Genomic DNA, 15,822 nt, shown 5'->3' with positions numbered 1-15,822 from the left:
CCTCCGCTTTGCGAAAGCTCCGATCCGAAGCCCCGCGCGGGCTTGCAGACGGCCGCCTTTCATCCGGCGGCTCAGCGCGGGCCTTTATCCGGCTTTGGCCGCTTCCTCGCAGCTGCGTCCTGATGATGAAAAACGCCAACTTTCATTTGTCAGCTCCCCACACGGCCGGAATCTGCGCCGCGCTCCGCGCAGCCTTTGATGCCCGTCTCGGGATTAGCTCAGCTGCCGGCCGCCTGTGTTGTGCACGCTGTATCTGCGACGGCGACGGCGCCGAGTAATCCCACGAGCGAAGTTTCTTCACCACTCCTAGCCTACACACCGCAAGAAACAGTACTGTGTGTGATGTGGGTGGATCAACATACTTCCGGAATAGAATAGTTCAATCCGAACATCGGACATAAAAGATTTCATCTCCCCCCTCATCTCATAAAACTCTACCACAATAGCATATTAACATCAACAGTGGGTTACGGCTCGGGAGTCTGGGCACACAGACTCACGAGGGTTGTGCCCGCCATGACAGTGAGAAGGGTTCAAAGGAACATGATACTTAGATCTGTGGGGGCTTATAGAACATCACCAGCGGGAGCGCTATTGGTCATAATGGGGCTCTGCCCCCTGGACACCAAAATCAGGGAGCAGGCCGCGTGGTTCTGGGTTAAGAAGGGAAATGCATCGAAAATAGAAGAGATTTTAGGCACTGGGGCTAGGGACAAGGGGGGAACAACTATGGCAAGAACTATGGGAGACGGACGAAACAGATCGTAGGACGTATGAACTCATTCCAAACATTAGGGAACGATTAAAAATGAGATACTTTGAACCCACCAGAGGGCTAATCCATTTTCTCACTGGACATGGGCCTTACCCGACATACTTACGTCGGTTCGGGAAAAGGGCCACACCCGCGTGTGAATGTGGTAAACCGGAGGGCACTCCCGATCATGTGATTTACGAGCGCCGCCTCTTCAATGATGTTGCCTCCACACTACGTGACCAACTACCTGACCATGACACATACCACCTCATAAGACAACGAGACACTTTTCAAACTCTAAACAAACTTGCAGACGAGGTATCACGAAAAGTGCTAAAGGAAAACAGGAGGGAAATAAATTAATTACAACAAAAGTAGAGAAATTCTAATACCAAACACGCGCCCTACTCCTATACCGCCTGCGCGTGGATAGGCCGACCTTAAATCTGGAATCCGCCACGTGCGGGACTAGGGGGAGTGGAGAATAACATCACGGGCTAGACAATGCACCGGAATTGACTTAGGTTAGAACTAGTTAGTAGAAATTAGATTAGGAAATTAGTATTAGGAACCTGCAGCGAATAACATCTTGGCCTGCCCAGTGTCAGGGGCACGCCCATCGGGATTAGCTCGATGGGCAAGGCAATGAAATAGGTTTATATACATATTTCTGACACATTTGTGACGCTGCAGGTAGTAGAGTTAATTAAGATCTTAGGAATTAAATACTAATACGATTAAGAATAGCTGCCCATTGTAATTAGAGTATAGCTGTAGCTCAAAATCCACTACATTGTAATTAGCTGCAAATTATATCTAACAACTTATAAAGTAAGACCCACTAATCATATAAGGAAGTGGGTTATGTTGTATAATTATTATTGATGGTTCATAATTTCTTTTTTATTTAAAAAAAATAAAATAAAATAGTTCAACTGGAAAGACGAAGTCGATTTTTATCCGAAGACGGCATACGCCACCTGGTGAATCGTAGATGTACTGATAATGGTTTCAACGTCGTCCGCCAACAGATAGCGTAGTGGGATAGCTACGAGAACACCATCTGTGTCTATCCTTCAATAGAGAATGCTGACAGCTAGAACGGTCAGTGTGGTGCAAACGTGCGAAGCAAGCAGCGACTATGTTACACACGTGCCTTCTGCAACCAAACGAGGACGTTTGAAAGGGGGTGAAAATGTGGCCTTGTGAATGGCAGGAAGATACTTCCAGAGAATTGCTACGCAAGTTGGACGTGCTGCGTCAGTTACCGACGCTGGTATCGGTGGTCACGTGAACATTCTCACACCCTTAGACGAGATTCTGGACGCCCACGCAGCACAGTTGTGTAACAGTGTACTTTTATTCCCATCTGAGTCCATTAACAGCTGGTTTGGAAAGACCGATGTCTGTATGTCTCTCTTTTATCAGCGAAGCAAGTCGGTGCCTCAAATTTGGCGTTCAGATTAAAGTACCAGGAGTCTCAAAGTGTTCCGTCAGAGGAAAAGTGTGGAATCTCCTACTCTAGTTTTCTCCGAATCAGTTCAGAGACAATATGGTCACATTGACAAAGCGACAGCGGATACATTTTGCCAAGCTTTTGCAACCGAGCAAGTGTTTCGCCTCCAAGAATAGATTACGAGTCCAATGGGAAAACCAATGTGCCGGTTCATTCCTTACACGACCCGAATGCTGCCCCGACGTAGTTACTAGCAGTTACTAGCCTTATAAAGCAAGTATTCCACTGCATAAAGTGCCAAGTTTGAGTTCTGCAGATATTGGAAAACTTGACAGGGCTGCGTTTCTATGAGAGAGACTTCAGCACCCACTTAAGCGAGGCAGTGTCGCCGCCCTCGCTCGCAGGAGTACGCTGTGCCAAAAACGGAAAATACGAATCCGCAAACCCACTGCGGAGGTGACGGATACGGGCAGAATGTCGGATTTATAGCGAGATGTGGAGAGAAGTATCGAGTCGCTGCGGGCGATAGGCGAGCACCAGCAGCGGTAGCAGCGGCGAGCGCATTGTCTGCGGAGCTGGCTTATCTGGGTGCGCATCGCGGGGAATGTTGCACCGGCTCGGCGCGGCGCTGCGGCAGACACGGGTCCCCAGCTACCGGCAAGCGGCTACCCGCCGCGTCTGGCTGCTCGTTTTGCAGCGGCAGAGCCGAGCAAACAGCGGCCGGCCGACGCAGCCGGAGCCGCAGCCGCAGGTCGTGACGCGGCTGCGTAAGAGGCCGGCCGTGGGAAGCACCCGCCGCCTTGTACCACCGGCCTGTAGCGACCGGACAGTAGTAGACAGCCGGTACACGACTCGCACACAGTAGGCCTGTGTACTTCAGGGGTGCTTCCTCACGAACTCTTTGAAGTAACACTGCTGGAAAAAAATCGGTAAACCATTTTAGAAGGTCCTAATTCACTCAAGATTGCAACAATGCATACCGAGTACATGGTTGTTGTTGTGGTTTTCAGTCCAGAGACTGGTTTCATGCAGCTCTCCATGCTACTCTATCCTGTGTAAGCTTCTTCATCTCCAAGTACCTATTGCAACCTACATCCTTCTGAATCTGTTTATCGTATTCGTCTCTTGGTCTCCCTCTACGATTTTTACCCTCCACGCTGCCCTCCAATACTAAATTGGTGATCCCTTGATGGCTCAGAATACGTTCTACCAAGCGATCTCTTCTTCTAGTCAAGTTCTGCCACAAATTTCTCTTCTCCCCAATTCTGGCCAATACCTCCACATTAGTTATGTGATCTACCCATCTAATCTTCAGCATTCTTCTATAGCACCACATTTCGAAAGCTTCCATTCTCTTCTTCTCTAAACTATTTATCGTCCACGTTTCACTTCCATAAATGGCTACACTTCATACAAATACTTTCAGAAACGACTTCCTGACACTTAAATCTATACTCGATGTTAACAAATTTCTCTTCTTCAGAAACGCTTTATTTGCCATTGCCAGCCTACATTTTATATCCTCTCCAATTCGACCATCATCAGTTATTTTGCTCCCCAAATAGCAAAACTCATTTACTACTTTAAGCGTCTCATTTCCGAATCTAATTCCCTCACCATCGCCCGATTTAATTCGACTACATTCCATTATCCTCGTTTTGCTTTTGTTGATGTTCATCTTATATCCTCCTTGCAAGACACTGTCCATTCCGTTCACCTGCTCTTCCGGGTCCTTTGCTGTCTCTGACAGAATGACAATGTCATTGGCGAACCTCAAAGGGCCAGCCGGAGTGGCCGAGCGGTTCTAGGCGCTTCAGACTGGAACCGCGCGACCGCTACGGTCGCAGGTTCGAATTCTGCCTCGGGCATCGATGTGTGTCATGTCATTAGGTTAGTTAGGTTTAAGTAGTTCTAAATTCTAGGGGACTGATGACCTCAGATGTTAAGTCCCATAGTGCTCAGAGCCATTTGAACCATTTGAACCTCGAAGTTTTTATTTCTTCTACATGAATTTTAATTCCTACTCCGAATTTTTCTTTTGTTTCCTTTGCTACTTGCTCAATATACAGATTAAATAACGTCGGGGATAGTCTACAACCCTTTCTCACTCCCTTCCCAATCACTGCTTCCCTTTCATGCTCCTTGACTCTTATAACTGCAATCTGGTTTCTGTACAAATTGTAAATAGCCTTCCGCTCCCTGTATGTTACCCCTGCCACCTTATGAACATTACGAGTACATTAACTGATTATATTTATACACCAATAGCTCAAGTGCTTCCGATCCTGGAACGACGGGATTTCAGCGATCTAACAGGGTCTACTGACCAGAGGTGCTGCATATTACTTAGCCTAGTAAATTGATAGAATGATTGTCAACACGAAAACCTTAAAAATCAGTGTCTCTAAGAACAGAAAGGTATAATAGAAGCTCATTCTACACCATTTCACTCGGAGCAGATGACTGCACGACAGGCAACACATTGCATACGAAAGCTGCAGAGTGCCTAATGCGTGCTGCCTGTCAAGGCAACTAGTTATAAAAGATACGTAGCGTCGCCAGGAAGTGACAGCGAACTTCTCGTCATGAATTCCCCTCCTATGCCAACCTTTTCACCTCAGAGTAGCAATTGCAACCTACGTGCTCATTTATTTGTTGAATGTATTTAACCTCTTCGTTTACAGTTTTTACTCTCTAGAACTTCACCCCTAATGTCCAAACAGATGCCCTATCACCCTGCCCCTTCTACTTTCCGGTGTGCGCGCGGGATTAGCCGAGCGGTATGGGGCGCTGCAGTCATGGGCTGTGCGGCTGGTCCCGGCCGAGGTTCGAGTCCTCCCTCAGGCATGGCTGTGTGTGTTTGTCCTTAGGATAATTTAGGTTAAGTAGTGTGTAAGCTTATGGACCGATGACCTCACACGCTGTCGAGCGAGTGCAGCAAGGAGGAGGTTCCCTGCTGTTGTGGGGTGGCATTATGTGGGGCCGACGTACGCCGACGGTGATCATAGAAGGTGCGGTAACGGCTGTACGATACGTGAATGCCATCCTCTGACAGGTCGTGCAACCATATCGGCAGCATATTGGCCAGGCATTCATGAGCGACAATTCGTGCCCCCATCGCGCACGTCTTGTGAATGACTTCCTTCAGGATAACGACATCGCTCGATTAGAGTGGCCAGCATGTTCTCCAGATATGAAATCTATCGAACATGCCTGGGATAGATTGGAAAGGGCTGTTTATGGACGACGTGACCCATCAACCACTCTGAGGGATCTACGCCGAATCGCCGTTGAGGAGTAGGACAATCTGGACCAACAGTGGCTTGATGAACTTGCGCACAGTATGCCACGACGAATACAGGCATGCATCAGTGCAAGAGGAAGTTCAACTGGGTATAAGAAATATGGACCACCACCTCTGAAGGTCTAGTTGTATGGTGTTACAACATGCAATGTATGGTTTTCATGAGCAATAAAAAGGGCGGAAATCACGTTTATGTTGATCTCTTTCCAATTCCGGAACTCTCGGAACCGAGGAGATGCAAAACTTTTTTTTGATGTGTGTATATCGTCCCAAATGTAAACCACCTAGATTGGTAGCACTCCTATGACACTAAAACTGTGTTTCATTCAGTTGTAATCAGACGGCCCAAAAGTAAAATTTATCAACATACCTATATATATCTACAGATACAGGTTGTTAAAAAAATAATTCCACATCTTGAGAGGTGGTACTATGGACCAAAGCAGACAAAAATGTCCAGGAAACATGGGTTCTATAATGCATACCTTAAGAGCTATGAGCATTTGTCCATCTCCGCTTCCGTGAAACGCAAATATTCTACCGCAAGCTCTTTACTTTTACGAACGACCTTCAAAATGCAGTAAACAAATGAGGAGAGATTCCTCTGTTATTGCCATAGATGTAGCTTGCTGCTAACATCTGTTAGTGCCGTACATGTGTAGTAAATGATGGATCGAGGGGAAACCGGAAAAGGAGGGAATCGAAGGGTTTGAGATGTGGTATTATAGAAGGGTGTTGAAAATTAGGTGGACTGACAAGATAAGGAGTGAGGAGGTTCTCTGCAGAATCAGTGATAAAAGGAATGTACGGAAAATATTGACAAGAAGAAGGGGCAGAATGACTGGACATCTGTTAAAACACAAGGGAATGACTTCCATGGTAATGGTGGGCACTGTGGAGGGTAAAAACTCAGGGTAAAACGAAGATTGGAATACATCCAGCAAATAACTTAGGACGCTGGGTGTAGATGCTACTCTGAGATGAAGAGGTTGTCACAAGAGAGGAATTCGAGGCGAGCCGCATCAAACCAGTCAGGAGACTGACGACTTTTTTTAAAAAAGTGTCGTTACTGTAAACTGTTTTTACAGTTTTGCATAAGTGGCCCGCATACATTAGTTCTAAAGGAGGCAGTCATGTATTTATAAATTTGCGAAATGCTTTTGCACTTGTTTTATCGTTGCACTTACGACAATAATGGAAGGCTATTATTCCACACGGCAAATGGCAGACACGATACTGAGCACCTCCTTTAGCAGCTGCTGGTCGTATGTAATAGGAAGCAGTTTACATTAAAAGGTCTGCTGTTTCACATTAACAGAGAAATGTGATCTCATTTATTCACTGTTGTTTTGTAGGTCGGTAGTAATAGCAAAGGGCTTGGAGTGGAGGAGATGAGATTCACAGCAGCGAAAATGATCAAGTGCTCATATCTCTAAAAGTACGAATTTTAGAGCCCACTTGTACTGGACATGTTATCTTGTTTTCGTCCACAGTACAGAATTCTTCTTTTTTAACACCCAGCACACTGAGGGGGGTGGGGGGCAGGGATTATACGCTCCTTTCTGACTGGTTTGATGTGACCCGCTGAAAATCCTTTTCTGTGCCAGCCTCTTCATCGCAGAATAGCACTTGCGCACAATGCCCTCAATTATTTGTCGTAAGTTTTCCAATCTCTGCTCCACGTACTGTTTTTTACCCTCTGTGGTTCCCTGATGTACCAAGGAAGCTACTACGTGACTCCTTAACAACAAAAAATGGTTCAAATGGCTCTGAGCACTACGGGACATAACATCTGTGGTCATCAGTCCCCTAGAACTTAAAAATACTTAAACCTAACTAACCTAAGGACATCACACACATCCATGCCCGAGGCAGGATTCGAACCTGCGGCCGTAGCGGTCGCGCGGTTCCAGTCTGATGCTCCTAGAACCGCTCAGCCACTCTGGCCGGCGTGGCATGGACTCGACTAATGTGTGAGGTAGTGGTGGAGAAAATTGACACCATAAATAAGGCAGGGCTGTCCATAAATCCGTAAGAGTACGAGGGGGTTGAGATCTCTTCTGAACAGCAGGTTGAAAGGCATCCCAGATATGTTCAATAACGTTCATATGTGGAGAGTTTGGTGGCCAGCGGAAGTGTTTAAAGTCAGAAGAGTGTTCCTGGAGCCACCATGTAGCAATTCTGAACGCGTGGGGTGTAGCACTGTCCTTCTCGAATCGCCCGAGTCCGTCGGAATGCACAACGCACATTAATAGGTATCGGTGATCAGATAGGATGCTTACGTACGTGTCACCTATCAGAGTCGTATCTAGACGTATCAGGGGTGCCATATCACTCCAACTTAACACACTCCTCTCTATTACAGGGCCTCCACCAGCCTGAACAGTCCCCTGCTGACATGCAGGGTCTATGGATTCATGAGGTTGATGCCCATACACGTCCATCCGCTCGATACAATTTTAAACGAGACTCGTCCGACCAGGCAACATGTTCCAGTCATCAACAGCCCAATGTCGGTGTAGACGGGCCCAGGCAAAGTGTGCAGCTTTGTGTCGTGCAGTCATCAAGGGTACAAGAGTGGGCCTCCGGCTCCGAAAGCCCATGTCGATGATGTTTCGTTGAATGGTTCGCACGCTGGTTCTTGTTAATAGCCCAGCACTGAAATCTGCAGCAATTTGTGGGAAGATTGCACTGTTGTCACGCTAAACGTTTCTTTTCGTCATCGTTGGTCCCGTTCTTGCCGGATCGTTTTCCACCGCATTGATGTCGTAGATTTGATGTTTTACCGGACTGCTGATATTCACGGTACGCTCGTGGAATGGTCGTACGGGAAGATCCCCACTTCATCGCTACCCCGGAGATGCTGCGTCCCATCACTCGTGCGCCGGCTATAGCACCACGTTCAAACTCACTTACATCTTGATAACCTACCATTATAGCAGTAGTAACCGTTATAACAACAGCGCCACACACTTTTTGTCTTATATAGTCGTTGCCGACCACAACGCCGTATTCTGTCTGTTTACTTGTCTCTGTATTTGAAAACGCATGCCTATAACAGTTTCTTTGGTCCTTCATTGTATATAATTAAGGCGTTGACGGTGAATGATCAGTGCGGATCCGCACCACGCTCGAACTCTTATGGAATCGGCGAAATCCTGTCAGTAAATAGGATAATGGTCATGGGACGCCACATCACTAATGTGTGGATAAATTGAGAATTTGGGTCTGACGGGAAGCGTGCTACGGTAGTCTGTGGAGTTGCGATGGCCATTGTGTCCGGATGGTGCTGTGGTCAGGGCATCTGCTTAGTAAGGAGGAGACCTGGATTCGAATCCGGGTGTGACCCAAATTTTCCCATTGATTTAACAAATGCCCGCCGAAAACTAATGTTATTAATTTCTCTGTGTCTTGGACCGTTTATATAACCAACAGGGAGCGGTATTGGGAAATCTGCTTACGAAATCCGGTTTTGGGAGACCCATGTAAACATAGTAACACACACACACCCAGAGAGAGAGAGAGAGAGAGAGAGAGAGAGAGAGAGAGAGAGAGAGAGAGAGAGACCTATTAATTGGGACTTCCATCAGTGATTAAACGACAGGAAAATCGAGTTACCAACTCAATTCCCTAGCGCTCCCAGTTCGGTCGTTCCGTCTGTTCCGGAGGGGTAAGGATGGAATTAAAGAGGAGGAGACACAAAAAGCCAGTAGAAACGTGTCCAAGTGGCGAATGGACGCGTGGCACAAAGCAGGGAGTGTCGCGTCCCGAGCCGTGGCCGTCTGCTCTGCCCCTCCTCTCATATGCATGTGAATGAGAAGACTGGACGCCCCGCGACTCCTGGGCGACGCTCCCCCGGTTTTTACCCTCGGGCCCTCCAGCTGAGCAGACAGCGCCGCACGCCGCCCAGCCACGCGCCGCCTTCACCCGGACCTGCGACGACAAATGAGTGGTCGCTGGAGCGCTGCTAGTGGGGTGGGGTGGGTTGGGTTGGTGGTGGCGACCAGCGGCCACCCCATGACAATACCACCAGCTCTTGAGGGACACCGCGCGCCTTGTTCTCTAATGAGTGTCGGCGATGACCCGTCAGCGCTAGAGGGGTCTGCCACTGTCTGGTCGTCGCTGTCTCTTCACACACGAGTCCGTCGTACAGGGTGTTACAAAAAGGTACTGCCAAACTTTCAGGAAACATTCCTCACACACAAAGAAAGAAAATATGTTATGTGGACATGTGTCCGGAAACGCTTACTTTCCATGTTAGAGCTCATTTTATTACTTCTCTTCAAATCACATTAATCATGGAATGGAAACACACAGCAACAGAACGTACCAGCGCGACTTCAAACACTTTGTTACAGGAAATGTTCAAAATGTCCTCCGTTTGCGAGGATACATGCATCCACCCTCCGTCGCATGGAATCCCTGATGCGCTGATGCAGCCCTGGAGAATGGCGTATTGTATCACAGCCGTCCACAATACGAGCACGAAGAGTCTCTACATATGGTACTGGGGTTGCGTAGACAAGAGCTTTCAAATGCCCCCATAAATGAAAGTCAAGAGGGTTGAGGTAAGGAGAGCGTGGTGGCCACGAAATTCGTCCGCATCTACCAATCCATCGGTCACCGAATCTGTTGTTGAGAAGCGTACGAACACCTCGAGTGAAATGTGCAGGAGCTCCATCGTGCATGAACCACATGTTGTGTCGTACTTGTAAAGGCACATGTTCTAGCAGCACAGGTAGAGTATCCCGTATGAAATCATGATAACGTGCTCCATTGAGCGTAGGTGGAAGAACATGGGACCCAATCAAGACATCGCCAACAATGCCTGCCCAAACGTTCACAGAAAATCTGTGTTGATGACGTGATTGCACAATTCGTGCGGATTCTCGTCAGCCCACACATGTTGATTGTGAAAATTTACAATTTGATCACGTTGGAATGAAGCCTCATCCGTAAAGAGAACATTTGCACTGAAATGAGGATTGACGCGTTGTTGGATGAACCATTCGCAGAAGTGTACCCGTGGTGGCCAATCAGCTGCTGATAGTGCCTGCATACGCTGTACATGGTACGGAAACAACTGGTTCTCCCGTAGCACTCTTCATACAGTGACGTGGTCAACGTTACCTTGTACAGCAGCAACTTCTCTGACGCTGACATTAGGGTTATCGTGAACTGCACGAAGAATTGCCTCGTCCATTGCAGGTGTCCTCGTCGCTCTAGGTCTTCCCCAGTCGCGAGTCATAGGCTGGAATGTTCCGTGCTCCCTAAGACGCCGATCAATTGCTTCGAAAGTCTTCCTGTCGGGACACCTTCGTTCTGGAAATCTGTCTCGATACAAACGTACCGCGCCACGGCTATTGCCCCGCGCTAATCCATACATCAAATGGGCATCTGCCAACTCCGCGTTTGTAAACATTGCACTGACTGCAAACCCACTTTCGTGATGAACACTAACCTGTTGATGCTACGTACTGATGTGCTTGATGCTAGTACTGTAGAGCAATGAGTCGCATGTCAACACAAGCACCGAAGTCAACATTACCTTCCTTCAATTGGGCCAACTGGTGGTGAATGGAGGAAGTACAATACATACTGACGAAACTAAGATGAGCTCTAACATGGAAATTAAGCGTTTCCGGACACATGTCCACATAACATCTTTTCTTTATTTGTGTGTGAGAAATGTTTCCCGAAAGTTTGGCCGTACTTTTTTGTAACACCCTGTATATACGAGGGACGTTCAATAAGCAACGCAACACATTTTTTTGTCGCTCAATTTGAGTTGAAAAAAATGTGGAATATGTTGTGGAGCATCGTGAAATATTCTCGCTTCAGCTTGTATAGTTTCATGAAGTACAGATTGGTGGCGCCGCCATACGAAGCCTTCCAAATAGCGTCTGTAATGGAGATGTGTTCCAAGCAGAAGTCTCTAATTCAGTTTATTTTGTCGTTAAACCAGACAGTCGCAGACGTTCATAGGCGCTTGCAGAATATCTACGGAGCTTGGCGGTGAACAAAAGCACGGTGAGTGGTTGGGGGAGGCGTATGTCATCATCACAACAAGGTCGTGCAAACCTGTCCAGTCTCCCGCATGCCGGCCGGCGCTGTGACTTCTGCAGTGTTGGAACGTGCGGACACTCTCAGTCGAGGTGATCGACGGATCCCAATCAAATACCTCGCTGCTCAGCTGATCGTCTCTGTTGGTAGTGCTGATACACCAGCTGGGGTACTCAACTGTTGGGGTACTCAAAGATGTCTGCCCGCTGGGTTCCTCGCCGCCTAACAGAAGACCGTAAAGAGCAACAAAGGACCATCTATGCGGAATTGCTTGCACGTTGCGAGGCTGATGGTGACCATATTATTGATATAGCAAGACGCTGGCTCCGACGTCGACCAGCAGAATGCTACCATGCGGGCACATATACCGTGCCAGTAAGGTGACATAAAGCCATTGCACTGAACAGAGGTTTAATGACCTCATCCAGAAAAGATCAAAGACAACATTTAGCTCCGCTACTGTTGTTAAAATTTTCTCATATGATACTTGTCTGATGTTCAATGATCGTAGCAGTGGAAGAATTAGGAACCTTGTGAGACTAGGATTTTATGCACGTTGTTTCACTGAAAACCTACTGAAGAAGGTTTAGAAATGTGGATTGCTAGTTTTGAAGTGTCATGAATGGTACTGTCCGTAGGGCACGCCAGAGAGATCAGCTAGAAGAAAAGATCTACCTGAGGACCAAATGTATGGTTACGGCCAACAGTAAGATACTTGTTTCTGGCATTAATGGTAAAAAATCTTCTTTTCTGCGTTTCTGACAACTCTAATTTTTCAGTGTATAAGGGACATTTCCTGATGGACCATTACAGATGAGAAGGTGAAATCTGATATAGACTTTTAAAAATCATAAAATTTTTTTCAAAGTGCGTTACTGTCAACTGTATTCAGATTTATGTGAAATAAAAAAAAACTTTTATGTATGACAGATATAAATTAAAAAATCGTTGCGTAAGTTCCAAGACTAATATCAAAAAATGGTCCACAGATTTGTTTTTCTACTTGCTAAGAACTATCTACCACGTTTGAAAGTGATAATTTAAGTAACCCTTGAGAAAATGTTCCTCATGTGATAGTATGTGCTCTAAAAGTAGCCAGCAACATCCTGATCGACAAAAAAATTGAAAAAATTCAGATCGTAGCCAATAACGTAACGTCAGCATGTGTAAAATTTTATTCAATTATTTCTCAAACAGTAAAATTACTTTAGCTTACATGTTACTTGTAAGTGCTTGAGTTAAAGCATCCATACGAGCTTTCACGTGTTTCTTCCGGCGGTTTGTGAGTGAAGTGGAATCAAGGCATCCTCAGTTTTTCGTTTCTTTAGATGAAGCCTGGTGCAGCCTGTCCAATTATGTGAATTCAGAAAACATGTTCCTATCGCTAGCGGTACTTTGAAGAGCCATTGCATAATCTCAAGATTGATGTTTTGTGTGCAGTGTCTTATGTCCGCATTGTAGCAAGATTGTTTCAACGAACTTCTAATGCTAACCAGCATGTCCAAAAACTGTTCTGTCCACATGTGTATCAACTCACAGGAGAAGAACGACTGTATAGATATTTTAAGCAAGACGGAACAACAGCACACACTGCCTAGTTAACCTTCTCTTGGGTCACTCCTTCTATGCTCTTGAGGAGTTCCTCGAAAAATTAAGCTGAGTCTTATGTTCTATTGTTGATTGCGTTTACTTAAACTTATGGCTTGACTTTTTTGGGTTCATAAACATTTTATCTTTATCTGTTATTACTTTGATGTTGTAATTTCATGTACTGACACGTTCCATGACTTTGGAGACTTACTCCTGAATTTGGCCCTACGGAGCTTGACGTGTAGATAAATAAATAAAAAGCAGAGGCAGCGAGGCCTCCTGGCCATCTTGATTGCCTGGTATCCATCGCTCTGACTTTTTCTTAAGAGGCAAATTGAAGTGTCAGGTGTCTTCAAAATAATCGTCCCACATTGGAAAAGCTGCAGCAACACGTTGGAAACACTATGGCTGCTATCCCTTAGGCAGATCTGCTACATGTGTCTCAGTTTGACAAATCAAGCACAACACTGAATTACGTCAACAGTGACCATTTCCAGCATATTCTGTGATGTTCATTAACAAGGGTCAGTCCCGCGTCACTCTTATTGTAAATATTTTCCAGACCAGTTTAATAGCACGTAGATGAATAAATACAGGGTTGTCCGAAACAGTCTGAATAGCTTATAAAGATATTTCAGGATAGGTTGTGGCGAAAATTAATTTTTGAGAAAAAAATTCGAAAATTAGCTCTGAAGTTAGCCGATCAGCCCGTTGCGTGCGCAAATTCAGGCAGCCCGCCAGATACGGTGTGGCCAAACGTAAACGTTTGGTTTCCTAAAACCGAATAAAGGACGATACAAAGTTGGACATGGGACGCTAGTGAGGACCGAATCCTATCCAAAGGCTGAGCAGTCTCGTGCGTTATCACGTACTCTGTGAGAACAACTGACACTAACTGTTTCTGGTGGGCCACCTGACTTTGCGCTTGCAACGGCCTGATTGGCTAACTACAATGCTAATTAACTCGGAAACGCCGCAACGTATCAAATTTTTTTCGTAACAAATATTTCTCAGCACAGCCTGCCCTGCAACACCCTCACAAGCTTTTCGGACTGTCCCTCACCACTCTGCATGCAGGATTATTCGTAAGTATGTCAGGCGTTTCAGAAGACGACTGCTACTGGACATACAGAAAAACGACACGTGTCAATGGATATAGCATCTGCCCATGTTTCGACTCCCAAAACGCGCCGTGCTATTAGTTTACTAGCGGTCAGGCATATTAGAACATTTAGATAAATCACTTGTTCTGTATTGTCGCATCGAATTAGTTCGCGCTTGTCGATAGGCAGCCCAGTAAACAGATTTCACAAGGCGGCCGCTGTCCTGCCTTTCCAGGCAGTTCGTGTCAGAAAATACAATGAATTGCACGCAAGGGACCAGAGCCGAAATGAAGAATCGCATTGCCTGGAGGAAGGAACCCAATTACCCAATACGTCAGAACACAAATTGGATACACAAAGTGTAGTATGTTCGTACAAGATTTTTAGCTGAAAATAATACTCCATTTGCTGTAAATGACTTTATTTATTTCTGTAAATAGATAAGCGTAGTGTATACATACAGATTTTGTACAAATTATATCTCTTTTGCTAGCACCGTACTTAAATATTACACAACGAAATGGTGAAAATTGACAGTTCGTACTAAAATGTATAAATTATTTTTGGCTTTGTGGGCGTGAAATCAAAAATTAGAAAAAATTAAAACTGTGTTACATGAATGTATTGACGTTTGACACGTCAGAAACAGCGCCCATATTGAACACATGCACCGTGAGTTAACAACTTGGAGACATGCTCCATAAACCGATATGTGTTTGTTTCCTGTATGTCTTGTACTTTTCGCATAGTCGTCTTCAGCAACCTCGGAGATACTTATAAGTCTGGAAATTACAGCTTTTGATAATTCCATGATGCTATATTTGAGTTCGTAAGAATTATACTGAACTGTTGCAATTCTGCTAACACGACTCAATAAATTCGTTTGACAATTTACTTGGAGCGAACTTGATGGGTCCCCAATTACTGGAGCAGTACTGTAGAATACATCAAATTTTGAGTCTTGAACGTGGTTCCCTTAAGAGTGTTTAGCTTGTATTTTCTGTAGCTGGTTCCACGGCATATCGGTTAATATTATTTCCAGTACGGTAATTTCACATCGCTGTTTCCAATTTCCACATTTTTTTTTAAATTTTGTCTGCGGAGCGTGGATATATGACATTCAAGTGTTCAGTGAAGTGAAAGGAACTTTACCATTATTCCAGTTTTTAATTCCTAATGTTATTAAAACAGATACTCATTATTAAAAACTGCGCACTTAAGTGTTAATGTTCCTAGCAATGGTCCACCTCACAAAATAATAGAGTGGCTTATATTATGGTTCTTATGTTCATTAATTTGAATAGGAAATGGAAGAAAAACACTATTTAACATAATTATTTTGAAATTTGTGAAATTTAAATACCAATACCTAAAAAATAAGCGACACAATAGCTCATTTCCCCCATGTACGTTCGAGTTATTTTACAGAATATAATTCTCTTTTGTCGAACACCATAACTGGGAGTTGAATTTTGCAAATTACATCAGATTCGTTGTACATAAAAAAGATCCTTCTCTCTACGCCAAATCTATAATTCCCATTTTTTTA

Source organism: Schistocerca piceifrons, chromosome 8, assembly GCF_021461385.2.
Source record: "Schistocerca piceifrons isolate TAMUIC-IGC-003096 chromosome 8, iqSchPice1.1, whole genome shotgun sequence".
Classification (NCBI taxonomy): domain Eukaryota; kingdom Metazoa; phylum Arthropoda; class Insecta; order Orthoptera; family Acrididae; genus Schistocerca; species Schistocerca piceifrons.
Note: the sequence above shows the minus strand (reverse complement) of the source record.